Raw genomic sequence first — 16,277 nt, 5'->3', positions numbered from 1 at the left:
AGAAATATTTGGAAATTAATACAAAATCAATAACAGTAATAATATTAGTGAAAATTCAATATTAGTCTTACTTTTGACCAAGAATGATAACATCACAAAAGCTGTGAGGGAAAATGGACAGAGAAAAATTGAGCCCTTAACCAACTTCTCTCTGCTTTCGAACTCAAGAATTAATCCTGGTCAGGCAATACCTATGATTCAATTACTATTTTCTTGATCCTCTGCACCCTACTGAAAGGTTTGCGTTTCTTTTTTTCTTATGTCATTCAGCTTCCTCTTAAGCCTCCTCCATTTTCTATCAGCACTTGATTTAACAATCATTCTTCAATAGCATTTTTCAAAGCCCCCTCTAGGGAGTTTAACCTTGCCTCTTGGGCAAAATGTTGGAATAAGTGTAATGATGTCTTATTAAAGTTAGTCCTAATAAGAACAGCTCATCCTTGTCCTGTGGTGCCCCTCAGAAACACAATGCTAATGTAAGAGAGAGGCTATTCGTAGTGTGTGATGCTAACTTGAGTATTCTCAGGCAGTATCCTGTTTATTTTCCCTTTATAAAATGTACACTTATGTTTAAACTGTTCTTTTCTTTCTTCTTCATAAATATTTGCTTCTCTGTTTCTTTTCCCTCAGGGAAAAGGACAGAAGTGACTCAGATGTTGTCACAGATGCAAAATAAAGATGACAGTATGTTGTACAAGGATGTGTTTGGATTATAAAGAGTAGCATCAAATGTGGTAAGGAAGGAATTTTCTTTTCTTTGTTGTGTGGCAAAGTGCAAATGTGGATTACATTGTTTGTTTTCTCCCATTGTCTCCTCACACTGTATCACATACAAATTTCCATTATTCAAAACAAAAAGTAGTGCAGCACAAGGCATTCTTGAGGCTTTTTTCTGTGGTGCATAAACATACCTATGAAAAAAGTTTGTCTAACTTCAAGATGTGTTGCTAACATTAACTAACACTTATATATGCAGTTGCTTCATCACAGAAGGCTCTGGGGTTAACCAGGCATGATTCCCCCTTCATAAATTCATGATGATCTCCCCTAATCATAGAATCATTTAGGTTAGAAAAGACCTTTAAGATCATCCAGTCCAACCATTAACCTACACTACCAAGTCCACCACTAAACCAATTAAGGATAGAGTAATAATTTCATGTTTCCTGGCTTGGTGGCTGGATTATTTTTTAATGAAAGTAAAAACTAGGAATCATTAAGGTTGGAAAGGATTTCCAACATCATCCAACCATAAACCCAACACCACCATGTCCACTACACCATGTCCCAAAATGCCACATCTACCAGTTCTTTGAACACCTCCAGGGACAGCAACTTCACCACCTCTCTGGGCAGCCTGTTCCAATGCTTGATCACTTTTTCTGTGAAGAAACTTTTCCTAATATCCAACCTGAATCTCCCCTAGTGCAGCTTGAGCCCATTTCCTCTCATCCTATCACTAACTACTTGGGAGAAGAGACCAACACCCACTTCACTACAACCTCCTTTCAGGTAGCTGTAGGGCGCGATAAGGTCTCCCCTCAGCCTCCTCTTCTCCAAACTAAACAATCCCAGTTCCCTCAGCTGCTCCTCATAAGACCTGTGCTCCAGACCCTTCACCAGATTCATTGCTCTTCTCTGAACATGCTCCAGCACCTCAATGTCTTTCTTGTATTGAGGGGCCCAAAACTGGATGCACTATTCCAGGTATGGCTTCACCAGTGCCGAGTAGAGGGGGACAATCACTTCCCTGCTCCTGCTGGCCACACTATTCCTGATACAAGCCAGGATGCTGTTGGCCTTCTTGGCCACCTGGGCACACTGCTGGCTCATGTTCAGCCAGATGTCAACCAACACCCCCAGGTCCTTTTCAGCCAGGCAGCTTCCCAGCCACTCTTCCCCAAGCCTGTAGCGTTTCATGGGGTTGTTGTGACACAAGTGCAGGACCTGGCACTTGGCCTTGTTGAACCTCATACAGTTGGCCTCAGCCCATTGATCCAGCCTGTCCAGGTCCCTCTGCAGGGCCATCCTACCCTCCAGCAGATCGACACTCCCACCCAGTTTGGTGTCATCTGCAAACTTACTGAGGGCGTACTCAATCGCTTAATCCAGATTGTTAATAAAGATGTTAAACAAGACTGGCCCCAAAATGGAGCCCTGGGGAACAGCGCTCGTGACCGGACGCAAACTGGACTTAACTCCATTCACCACAACTCTCTGGACATGGTCACCCAACCAGTTTTTTATCCAGAGAAGAGTGCACCCATCCTTATAAAGTTTGGAAATGGTTTCCAGGATTACTTACTCCATCACTTTTACAGGGATTATAGTGACAGTGACTAGTAGGACTGAGGATAAAACCACCTGATCTTCCATGTGCTTGACCCTCACCCACAGGGCCATGTTGCCACACTTAACACATTCCATGTCTCCTGTGGTAGTATTGTTGGTGCCAATACAGAAGAGCAACAGGGAGTAATAGAATCATAGAATGATTTGGGTTGGAAGGGAGCTTCAAAGATCACCTAGTTCCAACCCCCCTGCCATTGGCAGGGATATCTTTCACTAGATCAGGGTACTCAAAGTCACATCCAACCTGACCTCGAACACTTCCAGTGATGGAGCATCCACAACTTCTCTGGGAAACCTGTTCCTGTGTCTCACCACCCTCATTATAAAAATTTTCTTCCTCATGTCCAATCTAAGTCTACCCTCTTTCAGTTCAAAACTGTTGCCCCTTGTCCTATCACTACAGGTTTGGTAAAAAAGTGCCTCTCTGTCTTTCTTATAACCCACCTTATACGTAGAAAGGCTGCAATAAGGTCTCCCTGGAGCCTTCCCTTCTTCAGACTGAATAGCCCCAACTCTCTCAGACTTCCTTCATAGGAGAGGTGTTCCAGCCCTCTGACCATTTTTGTGGCCCTCCTCTGAACCTGTCCATGTTTTTCTTGTACTGGAGACCCTAGAGGTCGATGCAGGACTCCAGGTGGGATCTCATGAGAACAGAGTAGAGGGGCAGAATCCCCTCCCTCGACCTGCTGGCCACACTTCCTTTTATGCAGCCCAGGGTACAATTGGTTTTCTGGGCTGCAAGCACACATTGTTGGCTGATATTTAAATTTTCATCCACCAGTGTTCCCGAGTCCTGCTCCACAGGGCTGCCCTCAATCCATTTATCCCCCAGTCTCTACTGATATTGGAGACTGCCCTGACCCAGTTGGAGGACCTTGCACTTGGCCTTGTTGAACCTCATGAGGTTCCCATGGGTCTACTCTGCAAGCCTGTCAAGGTCCCTCTGGATGGCATCCCCTCCCTCTAGCATAACAACCACAGTAGTTCAAGGGCTGGACAATCTTGACATGTCTCTCCACAATGTCCTTGATTCAATCCCCTGGCCAGCAGTAAACCTCACTAGACAGCAGGACAGGATGGCAGACTGGGACTTCCATCCCCCACAACAGCATTACCTACCTTGCTTCTTTCCCCTGGAGCTGCTGTGTGGCTCAGCCTCCACCAGCTCTGGTTCTTCACTGGATGCAGCTCCCAGCCCACCATCTGCTACTAGGGCATTAACCAGGTGATTCTTTGCTATGCTCTAGGCCTCTGACAAGCATCTACTGAAGAGATGCTTGACCCTGCTTAATCAGGAGTCAGGTGGGAAAAAAAGCTCAAAGCACCTGTTGATCAAGAGCAGCTGACAGCCCTTTAAGAGCAAATAGTTTGCTAGAAGTCTCAGCCTCCTGTAGCAATCCTTTTCTGAGGTTCCTCCCAGAGTGTGATGGTCCAAAAAGATATTCTCAAAAGATGCCAAAGCTGTGCCCAAAAACTGCTGTGCACACTGCTGCATCTGTTAGTCACCTCTGTTAGCTGCCATTTCCGACATGGGATTGAAATGATACAAAGCACACACTTCAGTGACATGCAGTGGCTGCCCACTGGTGGATACTGAGAAACTCTGAAGGAAACATGGTTTGATCCTCACAAAATTAGATTCTGACTGCACTGGTTTTCTCCTCTGTTTATGGAAGAGTAGGTGCCGTTAAAATCTCTTGATTTCTAATTGACTTAGAACACAAGTGCTTTGGACCCTCAAATTTATTATATGTTATTACTACGGTAAAACAAAATATATGTTACCTCATATTTTGGCAGTGATATATAGTCGATTTTGGGCATTAGTTTTACTATAATATCCCAAGCAACAAATGTATATTATTATGACTCTGTCACTGATGTTATGTAGTTGGATGCTGAGGTTTGGTGTAGAGAGACTACAAATAGCAAACTAATATCTTGAAACACTTTTATCTTTTTACTGGAAGACACACAAAAATAAAGAAGATAAAGCAAACAAAAATAATTAAAAATTTAAAAAAAAAGGTGTTTCAGTTCAACAACCCTATTTTCTTTCCTTGTATTCAGAATGAGCATATATTCAGAATGAATGGGCACAGTCAACATGGTTTCACAAGAGGAAAGTCCTGTTTAACTAATTTGATATCCTTCTATGATAGGGTCACCCACCTAATGGATGAAGGGAAGGCAGTGGATGTAGTTTTTCTGGATTTTAGTAAGGCTTTTGACACTGTCCCTCACAGCATCCTTCTGGACAATTTGTCCAACTGTGGGATGAGTGGTTTCATGGTGCACCGGGTGAAGAACTGGCTGAAGGGCAGAGCTCAAAGGGTTGTGGTGAATGGGGCTACATCTGGCTGGCAACTGGTCACCAATGGTGTTCCTCAGGGTTCAGTTTTAGGGCCAGTTCTGTTCAATATATTTATCAATGATCTGGATGAAGGAGTTGAAAGCATCATTTGCAAGGTTGCTGATGATACCAAACTGGGAGGTGCTGTTGACTCTCTTGAGGGACAGGAGGCATTGCAGAGAGATCTAGACAGATTTGAGCATTGTGCTATGATTAATGGGATGAAATTTAACCAGTCCAAGTGCCAGATTCTGCAGGTGGGATGGAGTTATGCCAGACACAAGTATGGATTGGAAGAGGAGAGGCTAGAGGGCAGACCTGCAGAGAGGGATCTGGGGGTGCTGGTTGACAGCAGGCTCAATATGAGTCAGCAGTGTGCCCTGGAAGCCAAAAACACAAACAGCATCTTGGGATTCATCAAACACAGCATAATCAGCTGGTCAAAAGAGGTGATCATACTGCTGTATTCAGTGTTGGTGCAGCCTCAGCTTGAGTACTGTGTGCAGTTCTGGGCCCCACAATTTGAGAAGGATGTGGAGGTCCTTGAGTGCATCCAGAGGAGGTTAACCAAGCTGGTGGAAGGGCTGGAAGGAATGTCCTATGAGGAGCAGCTAAGGACTTCGGGCTTGTCTGCTTCAGAGAAAAGGAGGTTGAGGGGCAAACTTATTGCTCTCTACATCTTCCTGAAGACTGGAAGTGGAGAGGGAGGTGATGATCTCTTCTCCCTGATAACCAGTGCTGGGATGTGTGGGAATGGTTCGAAGCTGTGCCAGGGGAGGTTTAGACTGGACATAAGGAAGCATTTCTTTACTGAGAAGGTGGTCAAACACTGGAACAGACTTCCTAGAGAGGTGGTCAATGCCCAATGCCTGTCAGTGTTTAAGAGGCATTTGGACAATGCCCTTCACAACGTGCTTTAAATTTTGGTCAGCCCTGTGGTGATCAGACAGTTGGATTAGACGGTCATTGCAGGTCCCTTCCAACTGAAATAGTATATTGTATTGTATTGTATTGTATTGTATTGTATTGTATTGTATTGTGTTGTGTTGCATTGTATTGTATTGTATTGTATTGTATTCTATTCTATTCTATTCTATTCTATTCTATTCTATTCTATCCTATTCTATTCTATCCTATTCTATTTATCTAATTAAGTATACTAAGATTACCAAAAGTTTGCGGTAGTTTTGATCTTGTGCTTTTTCCTTGAAAATGAAACAAAACAAATGCACACGAAAGGATGAGGTGAAAAAAGTGTCAAAAATAGAAGTTACCTTCTGTTTCAATACTGAATCCTGGTAACAGCTTCCCTGCAGGACAGTTATAGTACTGGTAAATCATCTTGACAGACTTTTGGACCTGGATGAGTTCCAGTAGCCACACCTGTTTAAGACACTCATCTTTGCTGTAGTTTAGCTCACAGGTACACAGACAAGTGTTGCAAAATCTGATTTGCTTAGTAAATTAAGTTTTCTTTTTTTCAACACACAACAAAATGTGAGAGAAAGGCAATAAAAAAAATAATATGGATAGGAGGAAAAAGGCAGTAGCACGATCAAAGTTACAAGTGCAATTAAGGATAGAGCTTACATTTCCTTTAGGTATCTCCAGCTGTCTACACATAAGCTAAATGTCAAAGCTCACTTTTATGAAGAGAGGCAGTGGATAGAGCTCCAGTCAATGAAACCTAGAGACCTTGACAAAATGTGATTGTTTACTTTAGGTTAAGCAGCTCACTAGTCTCCATTAACTGTTTTCACTTCATCACCATTGCCTTTGATGGGAGCTTAGATATCTAGCTCATGCATAGGCAGCTCTACCTTAAACATCTACATTTCAGGGCTCTGAACCTCACCTGGACTGTTGTTCATGATTTGGCTGAAACTGTCAGTGACAGCAGTGTCATTCAGGTTCTTCTCTGTTGTTGGTCTGTTCTTGTCATTTCACATGATACAAAGGTGAAGGTCCAACAAAGACTGCTGGCATTTCAGGAGACAGTGAAAGTGGCAGATGTGACAATAAAGCCTGTTTGTTTTCTTTTTTTGTGGTGTTATGGGTTTTTTTTGTTGGTTTGGAGTTTTTTTTTTTGTATTACTACCAAATTAGGGAATATAAAAAGGATTACTAACACTCTAACATATCCTACTTTTCTATGTTCATAAACAGGGTTTAATATCAAAAAGTTTTTCTCTTATCTGTTTCCCGTACTAATCTCCTATTTTGCCAAATTACCTTAGCGCCTTCTTTGACTATTTATGTTAAACCTGAGATTTGGGTTCATTCCTTATTTTTTTCTTAGGTTTTTTTTTTCCTTCCCTTTTAAAAACATTTTTATGTAATGGGCTGATGGTCTGAGCTGAATGTTTGCTACTTTATACATCTTATAATATACAACCTTACTCAATAAATTTCCCAGCACTTCCCTTCCTCTCCCCCAGTATTTGAAAAGATAAGTCCACAGGAGTTTCAAAGACTATTTGCATATGTAGGTCTAAAATTCACTCCTGTACGTGTTCCCAGTATGACTGTGAAACTAAGGTTAAATGTTGCCATAGAAGTATTAGTGGTCAGTGAATAAGAAAAAGAAAAGAGAATACATAAAAACAGATCAATGAAAAAAATGAGCAAAGCATGTATTTGATAGTTTCTAGTTATAATACATCTATCACAAGAATCACTAGCTAGCATGCTATACATACTCTTACAATTTCTTTTTCTTAAAATGAAAATATAATCTGTTTATATTTGAAGAAATACATATTGTTATTAGTCCTTATATTTATTACTCTATAGAAATAAAAACTCTGGCAGATTAAAGAGTTTGTCCTTAGCTTAAGTTTTGATATTCAGATATTATTGCAAGGATTTAGTATCCTTCCTGAGGCTGTGTTTCAGTATGTGGTTGGGATTTTTTTGAAAGCAAAGCTTGGGGTTTGTCTCCATTCCACATTGCTGCGTGCATGCAAATGATCCAAGTTGCATTTAGTCGGTAGGTATTTACACTCCACAACAATGGATATCCAAAAAAGCAACTTGTAATTCTGCTAAGAAAGACTAGTGATTCTGGACTTAAAAGCAGAGTATTGGTACTTAAAAGAGAGTATATGATAGTGTGGATTTTGGCTGTTCAGTGTGTGCTTAGTTTAGAATGAAGAATGTCCCTTTCTATCCTTATTTTGCTAACAGCCTAGATTGCACAAGCCTGTCTTTTGTAAGCTCTCTAGGTAACCTGAATATGTTTTCTTGCTTTTCATGTGCCACAGCAGATTTAAAAGGCTATAGAATACCAGCAGACAGAGTTAACACATTTTTTGACACTTCTGTTACTGGGGACTTACGAACTATTTATACCTAAAATTGTGTCAAATTATGTTAATTAAACAGAAATGATCTGTTATCCCAGGTATTTCCTGGTATATTTGAAACAAACACTGTATACTGTGTATTGAGGCCTAATCCTTCCTGAGCACATAGTAAATCTTATACACATTTGGGGAGCAAAGTCTAGCAGATCATATCCTGTCCCTGACACACTGGAAGCACAGAAACAAGAAAACCAGTTACATTTTTGAGCTTCCATATCTCAGAAACCCCCCAATCAGATCAACGGGTGACAGTTGCATTGGAGTTCAGCATGTATTGGGGTACAGATAGGTTTTAGAAGGGGGCAGAGGTTGGATGGCACTAGTGGATCCAGGAGTTGTACTTCTAAAAATTTCCAGTACCTCTCAGTGTGGTTAATTTTTCTCCCTTAGTCATTGTCACTTACCACTCTCCAGGGAGAAACTCATTGAAAGAATTGCAGCATAGAGAGCCATAAAACTTTGTCAAATACTCTCATGAAAAGGAAGAAGAATTTCTTCCAGCTAAAAAAGTCCTGAACAGATGGCACGTGCACCTTGGCTTGACTGGCCCGCTTTTTGAGATAAGTGCAAGAAGAATTCTGTTCCTCTTTATTTCCCATCCTTGAAATAAAACAGACTTCAGCTAGAATGCCATGGTCAGCCTTATTTGTGATAAAATACAGCTAGGTGTCTAGATACCCAAAATTCAAAATAACTTTGTTCCTAAAAATACAGAGATATGCTCAAACTGTTTTCCAATTTCTTTCTAGGTAAATTGCACATTCTGAAATTATAGAACCATAAAATCATTTAGCTTGGAAAAAACCTTTAAGATCATTGACTCCAATGTTAACCTAGCAATGCCAAATCCACCACTAAGCCATGTCCCTAAGTGCCACATCTACACGTCTTTTAAATACCCCCAGGGATGGTGACTCAACCACTTCCCTGGGCAGCCTGGTCCAATGCTTGACTATCCTTTCCGTGAAGAAATTTTTCCTAATATCCAACCTAAACCTCCCCTGATCAAACTTGAGGCCATTTCCTCTTGTCCTATTGCTTGTTACTTGGGAGAAGAGACCAACACCCACCTTCCTGCAATCTCCTTTCAGGTAGTTGTAGAGAGCAATAAAGTCACCCCTGAGCCTCCTTTTCTCCAGGCTAAATAATCCCAGTTCCCTCAGACACTCCTCATAAGACTTGTTCTCCAGACCCTTCACCAGATTCGTTGCTCTTCCTTGGACATGCTCCAGCACCTCAATGTCTTTCTTGTATTGAGGGGCCCAAAACTGGACACACTATTCCAGGTGTGGCCTCACCAGCACCGAGTACAGGGGGACAATCACCTCCCTGCTCCTGCTGGCCACACTATTCCTGATACAAGCCAGGATGCTGTTGGCCTTCTTGGCTACCTGGGCACACTGCTGGCTCATGTTCAGCTGGCTGTCTACCAACACCCCCAGGTCCTTTTCGGCCAGGCAGCTTTCCAGCCACTCTTCCCCAAGCCTGTAGCGTTGCATGGGGTTGTTGTGACCCAAGTGCAGGACCCAGCACTTGGCCTTGTTAAACCTCATACAGTTGGCCTCAGCCCATTGATCCAGCCTGTCCAGATTCCTCTGTAGAGCCTTCCTACCCTCAAGCAGATCGACACTCCCTCCCATCTTGGTGTCATCTGCAAATTTACTGAGGGTGCACTCGATCCCCTCGTCCAGATCGTTGTTAAAGATATTAAACAGAACTGGCCCCCATACTGAGCCCTGGGGAACACCACTTGTGGCTGGCCGCCAATAGGATTTAACTCCATTCACCCCCACTCTTTGGGCTCAGCCATCCAGCCAGTTTTTTACCCAGTGAAGAGTATACCCATCCAAACCACAAACAGCCAGTTTCTCCAGGAAAATGGTGTGGCAAACAGTGTCAAAGGCTTTACTAAAGTCTAGGTAGACAATATCCACAACCTTTCCCTCATCCAATAAGTCAGTCGCCTTGTCACAGAAGGAGGTCAGGTTAGTCAAGCACAGGGCCTGGACCCGATCACCTCGTTTTCCTGTACGTGTCACATGGTGGCACTCAAGATGAACCGCCCCATAACCTTCCCCACCACCAAGGTCAGCCTGACAGGCCTGTAGTTTCCCTGGATCCTCCTTCTGGTCCTTCCTGTAGATGGGCATCACATTTGCTTACTTCCAGTCAACTGGGACCTCCCCAGTTAGCCCAGAGTGCCGATAAATCCTTGAAAGTGGCTTGGTGAGCACTTCCACCAGCTCCCTCAGTACCCTTGGGTGGATCCCATCCAGCCCCATAGACTTGTGAGTGTCTAAGTGGTGTAGTAAGTCAATAACCATTTCCCCTTGGATTATGGGGTCTTCATTCTGCTCCTTGCCCCTGTCTTCCAGCTCAGGGGGCTGGGTACCCCAAGAACAACTGGTCTGAGTATTAAAGACTGAGGAAAAGAAGGCATTAAGTACCTCAGCCTTTTCAGCATCCTTTGTCACAATGTTTCCCCCCACATCCAAAAATGGATGGAGATTCTCCTTAGTCTTCCTTTTGTTGGTAATGTATTTATAGAATCATTTTTATTGTCTTTTATGGCAGCAGCCAGATTAAATTTTAGTTGGGCTTTGGGCCTTCTAATTTTCTCCCTGGATAACCTCATGACATCCTTGTAGTCCTCCCGAGTTGCCTGTCCCTTCTTCCAAAGGTCATAAACTCTCCTTTTTTTCCTGAGTTCCAGCCAAAGCTCTGTATTCAGCCAGGCCGGTCGTCTTCCCTTCTAGTTCATCTTTCAGCACATGGGGACAGCCTGCTCCTGCACATTTAAGATTTCCTTCTTGACGAATGCCCAGCCTTCCTGGACTCCTTTGCCCTTCAGGACTGCCTCCCAAGGGACTTTCCCAACCAGTGTCCTGAACAGGCCAAAGTCTGCCCTCTGGAAGTCCATGGTAGCAGTTCTTCTGACCTCCTTCCTTACTTCTCCAAGAATCGAAAACTCTATCATTTTGTGATTGCTAAGACCAAGATGACCTCCAACTGTCACAGCAGCCACAAATTCTTCTGTGTTTGCAAACAACAGGTGCAGTGGGGTGCTTTCCCTAGTTAGCTCACTCACCAGCTCTGTCAGGAAGTTATCTTCCACACACTCCAAGAACCTCCTAGACTCTTTCCTCTCTGCTGTATTGTGTTTCCAGCAGGCATCTGGTAAGTTGAAGTCCCCCACAAGAACAAGGACTAGCGATTGTGAGATCATGAGCATTCTATGATTCTATGATTCTATGATTCTCTCAGCTGCTTATAGAATATTTCATCTGTTTCTTCATCCTGGTTGGGTGGTCTATAACAGACTCCCACCATGATATCTACCTTGTTGGCCTTCCCCCCGATTCTTACCCGTAAACTCGACCCTATTGTCACCATCATTAAGTTCTAGACAATCAAAACACTCCTTATCATACAGGGCTACCCCACCGCCTCTCCTTCTTTGCCTATCTCTTCTGAAGGGTTTATAGCCATCCATTGCAGCACTCCAGTTGCGTGAGTCATCCCACCGTGTTTCCATAATGGCAACTATGTCATAGTTTTCCTGCTGCACAATGGCTTCCAGTTCCTCCTGTTTGTTGCCCATGCTGTATGCACTGATGTAGATGCACTTCAGTTGGGCTATTGATCCTGCCACCTTTTTGGGGGGAGAAGGAATAATTCCTAATGTGACCATTCTCAGGCACTTCCATGGTTTGTAATGCCTCAGTAACTCTTGTGTCTTTGCTCCTGCATGGATCTCCATCCCTACCTCCACTGAGATGTCTGACTGAAGGACCTTGCCGTCACACCGTCCCTCAAACATTGGCCTGCTGCCCCCAGGCTTATCTCTAGCGAGGCTGGTTTTATTCCTTTCCTGCTTCAAATCTAGTTTAAAGCTCTTTCAATAAACCCTGCTAACTCCTGTGCAATGATCCTTTTCCCCCTTTGAGACAGGTCTACCCTATCTGTCACCAGCAAGCCTGGTGTTGTGTAAACCAACCCATGATCAAAAACCCCAAAATTCTGCTGGTGACACCAGGCTCAAAGACATGTATGGGTCTACTGGCTCTTCCTGTTTCTTCTCTCATCATTTCCTGCAACTGGAAGGATAGAGGAGAACACTACTTCTGCTCCTGATCCCTTAACCAGTCTTCCCAAGACCCCAAAGTCTCCCTTGGCTGCCCTCAGACTTCCTTTTGCAACTTCATCACTACCTACCTGAAAAATCAGTAATGGATAGTCCTCAGAGGGCTGTATCAGGGTAGGAAGTTCTCTCTTCGCATCTTTAACCCGGGCCCCAGGGAGGCAGCAGACTTCCCTAAGAAGTGGGTCTGGTCTGGATGTTGGGCCTTCTGTTCCCTTCAGAACGGAGTCTCCTATGACAATGACCCATCCTTTTTTCTTTATGGAAGCAGTTTTGATGCAGGGTGTAGGCTGACTTAACCTCAGCAACACTTCCAAGCTAGATGAACCCTTGTCGTCATTATTGTTCATTTCCACTTGCAGAGCCTCATACCTATTATTCAAGGGCACCTGGGAAGGTGAGGCAGTCACAGAGGAGACGTGCCTGCTGTGCCAGGCAGGAACTTGTTGCCACTGCCCTTTATCCTTTAAGTCACTGTGTTCAGCTGGGCAGAGAGAGGATAAGAAATCTTCCTCATCATGCATCCTGTATACCTGTTGGGCCTGTCCCAGGGAAGGTAGGGTGTGATTCCAAGTAGTCTACCTCTCTCTCGCACCCCCTGATACTCCTCAACCTACTCACCTCCTCCTGGAGTTCTGCCACTAAGCGGAGGAGTTCCTGTCTCTACCTGGGCGCACATCCCATAGGTGTGTTCACTGGTGCCATCCAATACTGGCATAAGAGTAGGGCACACCCTGCAGCCTGACACCTGGGTGGCAGTGTGATCCCACCAGAAGTCTGTCTGAGAAGCTGCATCAGTCATGGTGGGTGCAGAGCTTAGAGAAGCCATGGCTTTATGCCAGGTAGACACCATTCATCCCTGGTTGAGCTGGCAGGGCTTCAGCACACTTCCTGCACACCCTGCCTCGCGAACAGCCACGCAAACTGCCACACAAACTGCCTTGCTGATGCACCATATCCTGTTTGCCCACCCTGGTCGCTAGTGCTCCCTGAGGGCTTCTTTTATACTTGGGGGGTGGTCTGGCAGCTGTTGCTCCTGGCCCTGCCCAGGTCTTAGTTGCTGTTGCATGAGCTGCGGGCTCCTGGTGGGTCTCTTGGCTCCCTCTGAGGTTCCCCCAGTTTGGGAAATGCACCTGTGCACCATGCTAGAGTGCTCTGCTGCTGATCATGCCAGTACCAGAGCTGTTCACCTTGGTGACTGAGTGCTAGTTTTGGTTATACTGTGTTTAAATCTCCCACCATTGCTCCTTGCCCTGCCCAGGTGTCATCAGCCAATGTTTAAATAATAAAAGTGATGAGAATGACAATTTGAATTCCAAGTTAATCTGTCTTTATTGCATTGTTCATGTTAGCCTAGATGCTTACTTGCACAATAGAAACCTCCAAGTCAAACAGAATTACTTTTTTTAAAGAGCAAATTTTGCTAATGTAATTATGAATAATGTTGTGGTTTAGCCCCAGCCAGCAACTAAGCACCACTCAGCTGCTTGCTCACTCCCCCTACCCCGATGGGATGGGGGAGAGAATCGGAGGAGTAAGAGTGAGAAACACTCCTGGGTTGAGATAAGAACAGTTTAATAATTCAAATAAAGTAAAATAGTAATGATAATAATAACTATATAATAATGATAATAACAATACACAAAGCAAGTGATGCACAATGCAATTGCTCACCACCTGCCGACCGATACCCAGAGAGTTCCTGAGTAGCGATCGCTGCTCCCTGGCCAGCCCCCCCCAAATTTATATACTGAGCATGACGTCATATGGTATGGAATAGCCCTTTGGTCAGTTTGGATCAACTATTCTGGCTGTGCCCCCTCCCAGTTTCTTGTGCACCTGGCAGAGCATGGGAAGCTGAAAAGTCCTTGACTGACATAAGCAGTACTCAGCAACAACTAAACCATCAGTGGTTATCATCATTCTTCTCCTACTAAATCCAAAACACAGCACTATGCCTGCTACTAGGAAGAAAATTAACTCTATCCCAGCCAAAACCAGGACAAATAGGCACTCCAGATACTATTTAGTTCTTTTACAATTTTTTTTATTCACATTTCATACAGGATGTGAACATGTTGACACAGAAAAATAGGTTGATTTGCCTCTGATAGGCTTGGGGAGGAAAATAAGAAAATGTAGGAAAGCAAATCAAAGAAAGGAAAGAAAGAAAATTTAAAATTTAAATTAAAAGATCTTTATGCCTCATACACATTTCTTTAGGGTACTTTTATGCTTAGGTGAATAACACTACATCTGTTTTTATACAGCACAATATAGTCTGCTTTTCAGATTTGCCCCTTTCAGATGTGGGCACATCATGGATTTATTGAGTGCCAAATTCATAGAATCATATCATAGAATCATAGAATGCTTTGGGTTGGAAGGGACCTTTCAAGGTCATCTAGCCCAACCCCCTGCAGTGAGCAGGGACAGCTTTAACCAGATCAGGTTGCTCACAGCCCCGTCCAACCTGGCCTTGAAGGTTGCCAGGGATGGGGCCTCTACCACGTCTCTGGGCAACCTCTTCCACTGCTTCACCACCCTCATCGTAAAAAAATTATTTCTTATATCTAGTCTAAATCTATTCTTCTTTAGTTTAAATCCATTATTCCTTGTCCTGTCACAACAGGCCTTATTAAAAAGATTGCCCCCATCTTTCCTATAGGCCCCCTTTAAGTATTGGAAGGTCACAATAAGGTCTCCCCGCAGCCTTCTCTTCTCCAGGCTGAACAACCCCAACTCTCTCAGCCTGGCCTCATAGGAGAGGTGTTCCAGCCCTCAGATCATTTTGGTGGCCCTCTTCTGGACCCGCTCCAGCAGGTCCATGTCCTTCCTGTGCTGAAGGCCCCAGAGCTGGATGCAGTACTCCAGGTGAGGTCTCACCAGAGCAGAGCAGAGGGGATGTTATATATATAACATATATATATATATATAAAATTGATGTTATATAATTGATATTATATATATATGATTGATGTTATCTGATTTCTTTTCCTTCCCTAATAATTTCTTGCATTCCTTTTGACCTTTTGATCACTTCTGAACTGTGAACTTAAGTTTTCATAGAACTATTATAACAGTCAGATTTTATATTTTAGTAGTTATGGTCAGCACAATTTTCATGGCTAACTAAGTAAACTTAGTATTACTTTTCCCATTTGCATCACTTCATATTGGGGAAAAGAAAATCTTGCCTTTTCATAAGGAATCAGAGCTGTTGGGAGTTACTGTAAAAAAGTAATAACTTTTCCTCAATATCACCTCATAAACCGGGTAATTTATTTGGGTGCCTACACTTCCAAATGCTACTGGGCAGACTTTGCTTCTGGGGCACAGATCTGGGTGGATTTACATCAGTAATTTAGATCAGATCATGGGTGAGCTTTTGAAGAGATCCTGTTTGTCTTCACCCACTCACTTTGATTTATGGTTCTGCTCTTACTGAGCTGCACAACTTGCCCGTGTAGATGTAGCCAGGATTGCTTCAAATAGATCTTGTATAGAATTAGTCTTTCATGTAGTCACATGGAAACATGACATTGTTGGCAAACAAGACAAGATAATAACTTTTTCACTATTGAGCAACATGTATGAAGAATTATGTGCTTCATATGCGTGCTATGATTCTATATAAAATGCTTCAATATTTTTAAGAAGCTATTAATTTAACACAGTCTTAGTATTGCTGGTGCATGAAAAAACAATAACTAATTGCAAGAATATTTTAACTGAACTGTGGAAAGAAAATTTATGTTGACAAGTTATTGTCCTGAAAATACACAGATAATAATACTTCCATTCTAAGCATTTGTTTCTGTTGCGTTCTTTTTTACTTGATGTCCTGGATTTTTGAGTGTGGAAAATACCTTTAAAATTTTATGTCAGACAACCAATGTTAACTAGTTTGTTCAAAAAATCTTAGCCTTCACTGAAATCTTAGCCTTCACATTAAACAACTGGTTGAAGTCATGCTCTTTCTCCAAAATTGTTTTTCTCTCTGTTTGGACACCAGCAAATGGCTGTGGACAAAGAAAATTAGCTTGATTTGTAATTTTAAGGTAAG

Source organism: Pelecanus crispus, chromosome 1 (genome assembly GCF_030463565.1).
Source record: "Pelecanus crispus isolate bPelCri1 chromosome 1, bPelCri1.pri, whole genome shotgun sequence".
NCBI classification, from domain to species: domain Eukaryota; kingdom Metazoa; phylum Chordata; class Aves; order Pelecaniformes; family Pelecanidae; genus Pelecanus; species Pelecanus crispus.
This window is presented reverse-complemented; position numbering follows the sequence as displayed.